Below are 13,856 nucleotides of genomic sequence, written 5' to 3'. Positions count from 1 at the left end.
TACCACAGCTGGATGGGCTCAGTACTGTATGTCCCTCAGTGACACATTTTTTAATCTTCACCTGCCCCAGTTTTTACTTTTGAAGACTTTGATTAGGAAGAGGAAACAGACACATTGGAGAAAGACAAACATCCCTGAACTGAAAAAATCACTGGCCACTATATACTGTGTTCAAACTCAATTGATCTCCTGAGCCTTTGCCTTTCTTCAACTGTTGTTACTTGTGACATATATTTTTCTATTTTTTAGTAACCCTTGAGCTCAACCAATATAAAATAACTGCATTGAGAGCAGCTCTTCCCCTGCCTAGATGTGATCATGTCACTTGAGGGCTCAGAGATCATTACCACTTCCCAGACAGCAGAGAGCTCTGCTTCTCCAGAAGACTGGGTCTCCTACAGCAGGAGACTTCTGCACTGTCTGGGGCTCAACAAGGGTGGAAAGATTTGAGAGGTGGTTGGATAGGGAGGAGGAGGTATGACAGGGCACATCTAAAGCCCATCCCACAGCCTGCATGCATTAGGCAGTGATCCTGACTCTGGAATCTGGTAACTTATTTCTGAGGTTTTATTTAATAATTTCTGTATAAAACAAATATTGAAATAATCAATTCTTCACAAAGATCACATTTAATGGGACATCGACATAATCAAACTGACACCTTTTTTCTCAATCGTGTTCCCTTTATTTTGAGAAACCCTGTACACTTGATAGAGGGGCTGGTAGTTGGTCACTGAGCTGTTCAGTTACAGGCTTGGAAATGTTCAGTCTGGGTTCAGATCAACACACAGTACAGGAACAAATATGCTTAAGCGAGAGACACGAGTTCAGAATGACAGTAAAATGGAGCAACTTCCCCATTTTTAAACTAGAAACAGAAAAAAACAAAATAGCTTTTCTCTCAGCAGTGTTCTCAATGACAGATAGGCAACAGTCTTTCAGGGCCTGTTACAGAGGTAAAGGGGTCTTTGTGCCCTTCAAGGTGTCTGGTGGTGCAGTCAGTCTGCTAGAAAACTGCATTTAGGGCTCATCATCCTTGACATATTATGACATATATTAAAATTGTTTGTGTTAAAATAAATAAAATTTGCATTCTTGTTTTTTGTAAATATTGTTAGAGGCTGAGGTTGTGGACAATGGAGGTATCTAAGAATCTAGATAAAGTGTCTAACACCTGGCAGTGTAAACATTTCCAGCTTCAAAGCAGGAGGGATGTTTGCTGAGACATAGAGAGTCCAGATTCTGTGATCAAAGCAGTCATAAAGTTAACCTCGGTTTACCTTAATTAAGTTCTGAGTAAATGAGTGAAGTGTCAATCAAAAGTCCAGAATGACACCATATAAGATCCGATCAAGAGAAGGACAGAAAAGATGAAAAGGGTTAACGAGGACACCAAAGGAAAGAGAACAGGAACAGATGGAACTGGAAACATGTGCCAGGAAAGAATCCCTACTTCAAGATCATCTGAAAAGTCCTGATTTGAGCTCAGTATCTGAATCTTGCTAAGAGAGCTTGCTATTCTGTAGCTTTTAGGAAACATGGAGTTCCTGAGTGAAAAGTCCCTCAGTTTAAAACTGCCTCTCCTGCTTATCGGGTGCATTTCAGAATAGAGAGATGGGCTCCCATTTATTCTGTGGCATCTGGATGTGTAGGGAGAGATCTAAGTGTAGGCTGTATTCTGTTTAGTTTAGAAGGCAGCTTATCTTTTCTTTGGCCTCTGTTGGCATTATTAAAGAGCCAGGTATTCAGTAGCAGTTTGGGGTTATCTGGGTGGTCTGGATGTAGGCCTAGTCTGCATACTTGAAAAATACAGTAACTTGTGTTTTGTATGTTTATGATGTGTGTAGTGTACAGTTTGTATTGTCATTGTTAATATTTGTTTAACCCAGTGTGCCTGAATTTTTACTGTTTTCATCAAAACAGAAAACAAATAATTTATGTAACTAATCATACCAACCACTCTGGTTAATTCTTTAAGAAATCCTTACAAGCTGGGGGTTATGATTATTTATTTTACTTATTGCTTTATTCATTCACTCAATTCCTGTTATTCACCATTTTCGAAACCCCACCACTTGTAATAATACTCTGTTTTCATGTCAAGACACCCACAGATCATGTTGCTCTGCAGGATTTAAGATGCTTCAGGTGGAACATAGTGTTAGGGAAAAAATCTCCTTAAAAGCAAAAACACAACTGGTGCTAAAAGGGTTTTTTAGCACAAGATCAGTGAGTTCTGGAGATGGAAAAATGTATTGGTTTAGAAATGCACCTCCAATATTCCTGATGTACTGTACATTTACTAAAACAAATAAAGCACTTCAAAGCAGGTGTTGCTTTCTTGAGCTCTTTCTGCAAAGGTTCGCCACCTGTTAGACAGCCTTGTTTTTCTTTAAGGACACCATCCCCTTGTCCTGTGTGTGACAGCAAAGTAGCTTCTGGTGAAATATTGTGGCAAAAACATGTTGTCATGAATCTTACTCCCGCGTGCACCTCCCGGAGTACACACCTGTGCCGCATTTAGTAATTAGTCCGTCACTCCCCGCTTTCACATATAAACCCCTTCACTCTGTTCATTCCTTCATTCACTTACTGTTGAGATTGTCTTAAACCTTCTCTTGTGCGCGTTTTTTTCTACTGACTTCTGGATTTCGACCCTGATGCTCTTCGGCAACTTGACTTCTGGTTACCGACCCTGCTTCGTCCCCGGCTACCTTCTTCACTCTCTCTTACCTGTACCTGACCCTGGCTGACAACCCGACCTCACATCACTCTCTCTCGCCCTTTTGGATTCCTGATGTCTACCTTCTCAGCACCGCATTGGGTCCGACCTCTCCTATCACCAGATGCTACTGATTACCTAGTGACACATGTTGAATGAAGTTGAATGCACTGCAGACATTATTCACAGTGAAAACAGAGAACACAGGAGAGGAATCAGGAGGGATTGAAAATTCAATATCCAGAAAGGGTCTAAGTTAATCAAATATTCAATGTCAAGATCTACAACTGGATCAAGGCTGGATATGGAGAAAGAAATGGGAGTTAAAGAGCTTTATTGAGAACAGGAGGAAATTGGAGGCACAGAAGTGGAACAAGCTGTATCAGTTGAAGGTGATCCTATTCAAGAACATGCAATATGAGCATCTTGGATCATCAAGAATCAGCAGTTTATTTAGCTGTCAACAAGTATTTTACTGGAGCAATCTACATGAAGTACAGGCTGAAAGGGCACAACAGCAGTGGTCTAGATGGGATTTCAACCCTCAGCCTTCCAATTAACTAACTGTAACAGAGAAAGCAAGAAGGACCACTAGCCTCCTCATTTATAATCGTTCTTGTGTCTGTGAGCAGCTTGGACCTTCTTTGATCCTTTTATGCAAGCAGTCACGACGAGCATAAGCTCCAATTTGAAACTCAATGCATAGGAATAGTTTTTCAAGGCTGTTGGTTTACAACTCTGTCTGTTCCCATCCACATCAATGGTCATGAGCTTTGGATGGTTACTGAAAGAACTGTGGACACAGGGGGCTGAAAATAGTTTTTTTTTCAGGTCTGTTGGGTTTCCTCTCCAAGACAAGGGCAGCTTGTGCCGTGAATGACTGAATCGTAATTGTGGAGGATGTCTGAGTGTGATGTGATGGCAATATCAGCTGTGAGCAGCCAGGAAGGCATTTGGATTACAGAGGTGTCAGTGCCATTACAAGGTCAATGGTCTTGCTGACAACCGTTTTGGTTCTAGATATTAGATAATATAAAGTGGAAAATGGCAAATGAGGTTTTGAGTCTACAAATGTATAACACATATCACAGATTCTTTATTATTGATATTGGGGGCTAGATATTAATCTAGTTATTTTTTAAAATGAATTGCAAGCAAGGTGGTTCGTGGTACCAAATGATTAATAATATCATCCAGCCCAGATTTTAGTTCATTCAAATCGATTATGTATTCAGAAATATCATTCATGTACTCTACTCTTCCAGAGAGTGTACTCAGAACTGTGGTGCAGTCTTTGATCTTCTTCTGCACTGATGTCATCTGTTTGATGAGTGACTTTGTATTTTGCAGTTTTTCAGTCACAGTTTTAAGATCGTTGTTTATCTTGTTAACTTCTGTCTCTGTACCTTCTAGTTCTTCTCTGCATTTTCTCAGGCTTTCTTCAACTGTAGAAATAGTCTGCCGATGTTCGGAGACCAAAGCTTGTAATTCCTTTTCTTTGTTCTCTGCTGCTATAAGGAAGCTAGCAGAGACTCCTGCTGTAATACCCCCTGGAAATAAAGATTAAAAGATTAAAAGGAAATTCTTAAACCTGCATATCAATACCTTGATATCTACCTGTAATTAATTGAACACTGAAGGCATTTTCATAAATAGGTACTGATCAACACACATTGTTAAAGTGTAAAATCAGGTCATTATTAATATAACAGCACTTGTATTTTTAAGTGTGGTGATTAAATAGGTGATACAATATTTGTGTTGAGCCAAATGTGCTTGTTCTTGTGCAAGAGATTGATCTTCAAGTAAGAAGCAGTAAGCATTCAAGATAATTTTTACTTTGGGAATTAAAACTGGTCAACGTACAGAACAGAGCACAAATGTGAGGAGTGACTGTTCAAACTGAGGTGTAATTAGTGGAGTAGCCAATGTATCTGGATTAGGAACATTACTAATCCTAGTTTTTAGGTAAAAACAAGTATAATTAAAAACTAGGCATGTTTGCAGACAATACCAAAATGCAAGAGTAAGCACAGAAGCTGTAAAGAGTAATGTGTAAATAGTATAAGTACAGAATGTTTAAATATATTGCTACAGGTCAAGATTTGGCAAACAACTCTCAAATGTCCAACACTGACACATAAAGAACAAAACTTTTGTAGTCTTTAACAAGAGAAAACTCCAAGGAGACCTGATTGTGTTTAAGATATCTCAAAGCTTTTACTAACTCTGTTGATACTTCAGATTCCACACTTAAGCACAAACAAGAGAAATCAATTGAAAATGACAAGGAGTTGGAATTTAAAGCACAGAAGGAGGAATTTTTACAGAAATGATAGTGGGAATCTGGAATAATCTACCTAGCCGTGTTGGGAAAACCTGGGTACTTTAAAAAATGAAACCCTGTGGTAAACTACTGCGGTAAAATTTAGGGAGTGTCTGGTGTGGGGGGCGGAGCCCTGGATTAGGGAAGACGCATTGCCATGTAAACCACACCTGACGTGAATAAGTGAATGAGCGGCAGGTGTAGAAGTGGTTTAAAGGGGGAAAGATGCAGCAGGACCTCAGCCCTCACCACTCCCACCCTAGTTCATCACTCACAGCATGGGCTTAAACCCAGGTCTCCAGCATTGTTCAACAAGGGTCTTGCCGGCTGAGCTAAAGAAGACCTTCTTAAGCCCCGGCGGCCAACATCCTTGTTATGCGCAGGGGAGGGCAGTGCCATCATCGCACTGCAACTAGATCGTACAACCTGTATGTTGGCCATTCCGTTACACTTTATTCATAAATCATACAGGATCATGGGATCTATAGGCCTGAAGACTTGTCTTGTCAAGTGCCCTGAAAAAATCAAATTAATGTACTGTAGGTCTACACTAATGTTTGTGGAAGCCCATTTCTGCCAGGGAGGCTTCCATAGTACCTGGATGGAATAGTGGACGCCGGGCTTCTTTTGCCAAATGAGCAACCTGGCCTGGCTATGTTCATTGCTGGAGTTAGAAGTGACATCAAAATTGTGGGATATCAAGTCGCAATTATGAGATATAATGTCGTAAATACAAGAAATGAAGTCGGAACTATGAGATTTCAAGTCGCAATTGTGAGATACGAAGTCATAATTATGACAAAGTTTGAGATAGAGAGTTGCAATTGCGAGATAAAAACTTGTAATTCTGAGATGCAATGTCACAATTGCAAGAAATAAAGTCGAAATTTTGAGATCTAAAGTCGAAACTGCAAGATACCATAGTGCGTTTTTTTTTTTTACTCCCTGGCAGAAATGGGCTTTCATATTAACTAGATGTGAAAATGTATACAATGCTATAAATTTTGACCTCCACTGTTATCACTCCAACGTTTTTTATTTCTGAAAATGGAAAATCTGGGAAAATACAGCTGACAGACTTACCTGCTATCCACCCAATCACTGGTATTAGCATTAAAGCCAGGCCTGTTATGGTTGCTGTCTCTGCTTCCTTCTTTTTATCCTGGGCTTTTGCTACTTCTTTCTTTGCCTTTTCAAGTTCCTTTTCTATTTCTCTCATTTTAATCAACAGATTACTTTTGTCTTTCTCAAGACCTTTTTCTTTTTTCTTCAAACTTTCAAATTCCATTTCTTTGTCTTTCATTTCATTGTTAAGTTTGAGCTTTTCAGCGGTTAGCTGTTCACAGGTTGTGTTAATTTGTTCCACTTCTTTAAGGGCAGACTTTTCAGCCTCACTTGTCTTTTCATGAGCTGTAGCTATAAGCTTTTTTACTGTCTCACAAGCTGCTGCTGTGACACAGGAGGGGTTGATCATGGCAATGGTGTCCTTGAGGGACGCGATGGCAGTCAAGCCCTCCTTCAAAGGGAGAAAAACAACACGTCTGAAGTCTTCAGAACAGCCAGAAACCACCACCTCCATAATAGTTTACTGAAACAGGAACAGTTAAAAACATTCTATTAATTATCTTAATATACTAATATGTTAGATATTGCAATCCACATTAGTATTTAAAGCCTACTAGGCTGAAACAATTCAAAACCTTAAATCAGTTTACTACAGAAGCGCATTGCTGCCATCAAAATAAATTGCAAATTATTTTCATAATTACAAGAAAGTACAAAATGCATACTTGATATGATCATCACACAGTAGCAGAAATGTCATACTTTATTTGAATTTGAGCTTTAAGCAATGGAATAAATTCCACGGTACACTGGTTCTTGTTTAAGAATCCCTGTGAGTGTCCTTATGGTGAAATTTGTGTTCACAATAGGTACTAATTAAATACTATAAACCCCAGTGGAAATTATGTCCATGCACTTTCTATAGCATTGCACATGGTCACGAACACTAAAGTCACAGCTGGTAACTTCTATGTGCTGTAATCCCCAGTTCATACACTCAGGTGATCATTTATATCTTGTAATACAGATGAGCATTGATATCCTGTAATTACAAGACCATTTACTATCTCATTATAACAAGTTCATATTTTCATAATTAAACGATAACTCACTTTTTTTTTACTTCAGAAAAAGGTGAAGTGGTGTAGGAGGTACAGTAGGGCACTCAAAAGGTAAAACTGAATTATGTTATGAGTTGTAAGAAAAAGAATGAAAGAGTCTGTGTGATCCAACAGTTTGCAGAAGGACTCCTTAGTGTCTAGCATTAAGCAGAGAATTTCACGGGTCAGCTCGGACAAGCAGAACGATTACACAAACCATAGTCATATTATATGTGTACTATTTATTTCTCATACCCTTATCTTTCTTAAGAAATCGTAAACAGAAATCGTAGTGACCAAAAATGTATACAAGTCCTATGAAACCTGTACTCTCTAGCAATAGTAGATAATTTAGCACTCATTTAGTAAGAAGGAAGACCTTAAACCAGTGGTGTCATAAGGGTGTCAAGAAAGGCTGAGACGTGAGTTTTGGGACAGTTACACGCTCAGATGATGAGATGCATGAGTTGCATGATGAGATGTTCTGGGGTATTGGGTTTGTGGATTTTTGGAATGAGGTAAAATTGGGATATCTGAGGGTGTTCAACAATGAGACAGTTTGCTTCCTGGGGGAGTTCCTTATTGCTGATGAGAAGAGAGATGGTGGTTACCACTTCCTTTTGGTGGTTAGTGGTAGGATCTTATAGAAGAGGATGATAGGCGAAAGTGTTGATAAGTTGTCAGGAGTGAAGAAAGATACAAGTTGTGAAGAAGGGGTTTAACTAAAGTCCTTTCTGCACAAGGACTGGACTTTTAAGCAACAGGCTGGAGTTTATGGCAGGAACGGGAGAAAAGTGATAAGGATTCCAGATGCGATATTAATTCACATTAATATCAGTTGAAAATAATACATAAATAAAATAGATTTAATGGAGTTCATAATGAAAGATTAAGAGGGATGACAACAATCAAGTTCAATCAGACTCCACTGTCAGTAATTTGCAATCACTCCTTTCCCGAAACCCTATAATATTTCGTTCTCTCCCTCACATACGTCTTTTTGTATGATGTGTGCTATGACCCTGCTTTTCCTTTATTTTTTCAACTGGAATGGATATTCTTGTTTGCTGCTCCAGCAGATAGTTTTTAATCTCGGCCAAGAATCTCTGGATCCTCATGTTCAAGCCTGTACCAATTTTATGCAGGGATCGGCCATTTTTATCCTGTGTGGTGTCACCGGGGGAAAAGCAGGTATAAAAGGGATGTTACTCACACCACACTGATCTTCTCCGTTCTTTGTCCGTCCGTTTCTCAATTCCGATCCGTAATCCGTTTCCAGTATCCTTAAGCAATCCAAGTTTCAAAGTCCGTATGTCCACACCAATCCATATCGTTACCAAGTCGAAATCCGTAAATCGTAGTCGTAAACCGTAATCCATAGTCTGTAGTCCGTAGTCCGTAGTCCGTAGTCCACAGTCTGTTCTTCCTTATTCCTATCAAGCACAATCCAACTCTTCTCTCTCCTCCAAAATGCATTCACCTTATCGGCTTCCACGCCGGCTCACTGCTTCTGGGGCATTTATATCCTATTTCCTGATGTAGTTCAGCTGTGTCTCCTTGTTTCGCTGCATAGGCCTTTTCCAACAGCGGGTCAACTGGTTATCCTTGGCGGCCATCTCGCCCAGGTCTACATCGAGTATTTTCAGAAATACCGGTTATAAATGACCCTTCACCGGGTCCTCTTACACCTGTCTTTTTCACAACCGCTAGCTACATGACCATCTTATTTGTCCCGTAAAATCAGGCTGTTCTAGATAAAAGCAAACTTGCTCTGACATTTGCAAACCATGTCTTGTCTGTTTTGAAATCTTCCCTGCCATTAACATTTTGGCTGAAGGAAAACACCAGCACATTCTCCATTAACAGTGTTTTATTCACAATATACATTTAGGAGTATTGTTTCTTTTTAGCTATCAAAAGTATACAATAAACAAGTCCTGGGATTCCAAAAAACCAGCATCTCCCGATGATATCATCAGCAATCCTACACTTCAGTCTGGTACAAAGACCTGAGCTGCCAGTGTCTGCTGAGCTGCTGAGCCTTTCCTCACATTCATTGGATCATGCTCCGAATAACATTCAGGAAAGTAAAAAAATATATTGACTGTATCACATTTGCCTCCCACTTTATTCTCGCGATGTTTGCATTCATTCTCTATATGTGGACTGTGCTTCGAACAAGTAAGGAAAGTGCAGAATGAAGAAAAAGAAATATGCCACTTTTCTGCTTTCTCGCAAACCTGATTAATTGAAATGCACCAACAGTAAGAAAGCTTTGAAGTTCGTAAATAAATTGTGGTTATTCAGCAAGCTTCTGCTTCTGGTGATGCTGTCAGTCAGCACACAACAGGACAGAAGAGCCTTTGAGACACTGTCCCCGCAAACCCCAGGACCATCTGTTACATCTCCATCCTATGTTTGTTTCTTCTTTCTGCATTCTTTATCAGTTTGTATTTGTTTTTCTTGATTCTGCTTCCTCTTGTTTTATCTTGTTTAAACTCATTCCTCTGAATCTCAAGCCTCATGCTGCATTCTTTCCTTTATGTTCTTTAACCTTGCCTTTTCTCCTGCCCTCTCTTCTGCTTCTGGGCCAGTGCAGCACCTTCTCAGCTACAGCATTACATTACAGTGTTACCCAGTAGTCAGTCCCCTACACGTAACTCTTTGTGCTACACCAGGAGTTCACAAAGTCAACAGGTTTATATGCCTCAGCATCTGATTGTGTTTCACAGCTCCCCCTGTTCTTCGGGGTAGCCAGGGTGTTGCAAAGAATCTGGTCTGACACTGACAAAGGCTGCTGTCAGTCTTTCTCTGAGTCCAGACTGCTGGTCAAATCTGTCAACACAGAGACCCCAGGACTTCAAAACTCAGCACTGCTGTCTTTAGTAAGGCTATGCTACTTTTCTCTCAATAGACACAGGCAGAACAGTTCTCTCCTGTTAAGTGAGGAACAACATCTGCACTGTGTCTGCCAGCTCTAGGTAGAAGAACAATTCTTTGTTTCCTACACTGGCTTTGTCCCTGGCCTCTACAGGCGATACCCAATGACTGCGTTCACACCGCCACATTCTCTAATGGCCAGCTAGAGCATTTTCTGCATCACTTCACCAACTTCCATCCATCCAAAAATACAGTTAACATATCTTCCACTACTCTTCTGTTTCTGGCATAAACTTATCCATTAACCATCCATGACTCTATACTTCTGTCTATTACAAATTCACAGATTCACACAGCTAACTCCTGTACTCTCCCAGCTATTTATGTTGGTGAAACAGGAATGAGACTGGGAGACTGTTTCAGGGAACATGTCAGTGCTGTGAGGATCAAAGATTGCTCTTAGCCTATAGTTTCCCATTTCACCTCAAACGGCCATGATCATTCTGATCTCTCCTTTTGCATTCTCACAGAGGGGGTTTCAGAACTTCTATTTTAGAAAGATGTCTGAACCAAAATTATCCTGAAACTAGAATCACATCTTTCCCCTTCTCTCAATGACCAACCCATTTCCTTCTAATCTTCTCTATTCATCGGCAGGTTTTGACTTCACACCACACTTGGCTTCACACCACTTGAGTATTACTACTGCTTCTCTTCTGCTCCAGCCTCCTCTCCCCTCCCAGGTTTTATACTCTAATGCTTTATTTACTGCCAGTTTTCCTCTCTTCCCTACACCTGTAGAAGGCTCTTCAGCTGAAATGTTGTGTTTTATTTTCAGCATGGAATAGTCCTTTACTTGTTCCCTTGCATAAATCAGACCTTTCTTCCAAACTGGATGGCCAAGTACAATGAGGACTGATCAGAGTGAGACAACAATATCCCAAGCACTCTACAATCTGGTCTGTATTACAGAGTGGCAAATCCACCTGAAACCCCACATGGAGCTTGCAACAAAACATTTAAGTGATAGCATAAACAGGTTTTGTGATCTGACACAACAAAAATGGCTTAAGCAAAATTTTCCACAAACACATTGCATCACCCAAAGAAAACCATCACTACTGTACAGCATAGAGGTGGCGTCATCATGCTATGGGATGTTTCTCACATAACTGTGTCTCACATTGACATAGGCAATTATCAGGGCAGAAGGAAAACTGAATGGAGCAAAGCACAGAAATATCCTTGAAAAAAAGCTGTTGCAATCTGCAAGACAGCTGAAATTTGGATGGAAGTTCACCTTTTAGTTGAAGAACAACCCAAAACAGACAGACAAAGCTTCACTGGAGGAGCTTAGGTAAATGAGGTAAAACGGTAAATGTCCTTGAGTGGCCCATTCACAGCCCTGATCTAAATCCAATTGCAAAATCCTGGTATGCCTTGAAGATCGCTCTCAATCAACACTCCATAGCATGATCAGTTTTGTAAAGACAATTTTCAAAGGTTGCCGAATATAGGTGTGCAAAGCTGATAAAGACCTGTCCCACCAGCCTCACAGCTGTGATTGTTACCACAGGTGCTTCCACCATGTACTAACTCAGGGTGGTGGACAGTTATCCAATTAGATTTTATTAAAAATACAAAACTGAAATAATAACCCAATGATCCCAATTTATACGCATGAATCTGAGGCATCAACAGCAAAATGTATGAAGCGCTACCTGTAAAGTGCTTTGAGTGAAATGTTCAGGAAAGCACCTTATAAGTATATAAGGAAAATGTGAAAAATTACAAGGGGATGTAAATTTCTAAAGGCACTGTATATAGATATGGTCAGCCTAGAGTACTGGTTTTTGGCATTAGTATTAAAAATAGGACTGTGGATAACAATCAGTACCTAAGATGGAATCCATGCAGGACAGAGTATAGGAAGCTTTTTTACATATCTATTTACTGTAAGTATCTGTACCAGGCTTCCCAGCCACACAGTTGAATTCCAAAGTCTGTGGCAATTTTGTGAAAAAAATGAAATATTCAATTTTAGTTTCAATTTGCTACCAATTGCTGACTGCATGGAAGGCTGAAGGTTTTCTTTTGCTTGCATAATGCAACTGCCATGCTAATTAACCTTGTGTATGAGATATATAAAGGCACAACAAGAATATAACAGTCTTTAATATCCTAGTAAAACAGAGGGTAGGTTTCTTGAATGTCCCCTTAAGATTGGGAAAATTAGTGTGTAATTGAGTTGAGTGTGCAAGTGAAGCCACTGTTCTCAAAATGTAAAGTAACAGGAATCCAGTACAAAGATGCAAATTGTGATGTGGTGAATCAATGTTCAAGACTTTGAGCTACAAGGGCATGTTCTGTGTTGAGGCGGAGACTTGTTGCCTTAAATACCACAGCTGTCCTGGCTAATTAAGGACGAGCCGCAGCAGTGGCAGCCCTTTAAGAACATACTAAGCACCTCCCCAGAGGAACAAGCAAACCCCCGCAAGGGGAGAATATTCCAGCGACAGTCCCAGAAGGGATTGTGATGCAAGCGCTGAAGCTGAGTTTTTGCTTCTTTTTATTTTCTTTTTCTTTACGTCTGTCCTACTGTGATAATTCACCAGGGCGGATTGTGTTTTGTTTTGGTCTCGCACTCCATTTCTTCTAGTCTGGACCCTGCTAAATAGGGATAGTCCAGACAGGATACTAGCCAAAAAATTCAACACTTTGCAAGTGATCCCCAATGTCTTTTAAATTAAATAATGAAAGCAGAACAGACAAAAAGTCTTTTTTCACCATAGTAAATATTGTGATCATTAACCAATATTAACAACAACCACAGACAACAACATCTCACCAAAATATATAAAATCCACATATAAGCTGGTGTGAGCCTGGTCAATACCTGGATGGGAGACCTCCTGGGAAAGCTAAGGTTGTTGCTGGAAGAGGTTTTAGAGGAGCCAGGAGGGGGCACTCAAACTGTAGTCTGTGTGGGTCCTAATGCCTCTGTATACTGACAGGGATACTATACTTTAAAAAGGTGCAGTCCTTTGGATAAGAAATAAAATCAACGTCTTGACTCTCTGAGGTCATTAAAAATCTCAGGGTGTTTCTTGAAAAGATGGTGTTAACCAGCATCCTGGCTGAATTTCCCATTGGTCTTCACTAGTCATGGTGTCCTAACAATCCCTGTCTATGAATTAACTTAATCACTCTGCTCTTCTCCCCACTGAGAGCGCATGTGTGGGGAGTGTACTGGTGCACTATGGTTACTGTCACATCATCCAGGTGGGGGCTACACACTGGTGATGGTGAAGGGGAGCCCCCATTACCTTTAAGTACTTTATGTGAAGTGTCCAGATAAGTGCAATATAAGGGTAAGGAATTATTACTATTATTATTATTATTATTATTATTATTATTATTATTATTATTATTATTATTATTATTATTATCATTTATTGTGTTTTTAACCATTCAGAGGCCTGATGAATGTACAGTGCCTTCAGAAAGTATTCATCCCCCATTGATTATTTCTCATTCTGCTGTGTTACAAAGTCAAATTACAGCATATTTTAATAGGACTGTTTCCTATCCTGTAGAAGTAATTCTCTATAATATTTAAATGAAATAAAGCATTTAGAAGTCTTCAGAATTATATTAAAAATAAAAATCTGAAAATTACTTCATTGATAAGTATTCACCCCCTTTGTTTTAACAACCTAAATTGGATGAGGTATTCAATTATCTTGAGAGATCACACTAAATA

General features: G+C 39.7%; 1 long non-coding RNA gene across 1 annotated transcript in view; it reads right to left on the bottom strand.

Annotated features, from left to right (window-relative positions):
- Nucleotides 1-3,824: 3,824 nt before the first annotated feature.
- LOC138224043 (uncharacterized) overlaps nucleotides 3,825-13,856 on the bottom strand; it is a 47,805-nt gene continuing 37,773 nt past the window's right edge. Inside the window, exons 3-4 of the long non-coding RNA XR_011182394.1 lie at nucleotides 6,132-6,636; nucleotides 3,825-4,272 (exon numbers count right to left, since the gene is read on the bottom strand). This is a non-coding gene — a long non-coding RNA (uncharacterized lncRNA). The remainder of the gene's footprint in view (nucleotides 4,273-6,131; nucleotides 6,637-13,856) is intronic.

The sequence above is a fragment of the Lepisosteus oculatus genome, chromosome 18 (genome assembly GCF_040954835.1).
Source record: "Lepisosteus oculatus isolate fLepOcu1 chromosome 18, fLepOcu1.hap2, whole genome shotgun sequence".
Lineage (NCBI taxonomy): Eukaryota > Metazoa > Chordata > Actinopteri > Semionotiformes > Lepisosteidae > Lepisosteus > Lepisosteus oculatus.
The sequence above is the reverse complement of the archived record's forward strand: the minus strand, read 5'-3'. Positions and strand labels throughout refer to the sequence as shown.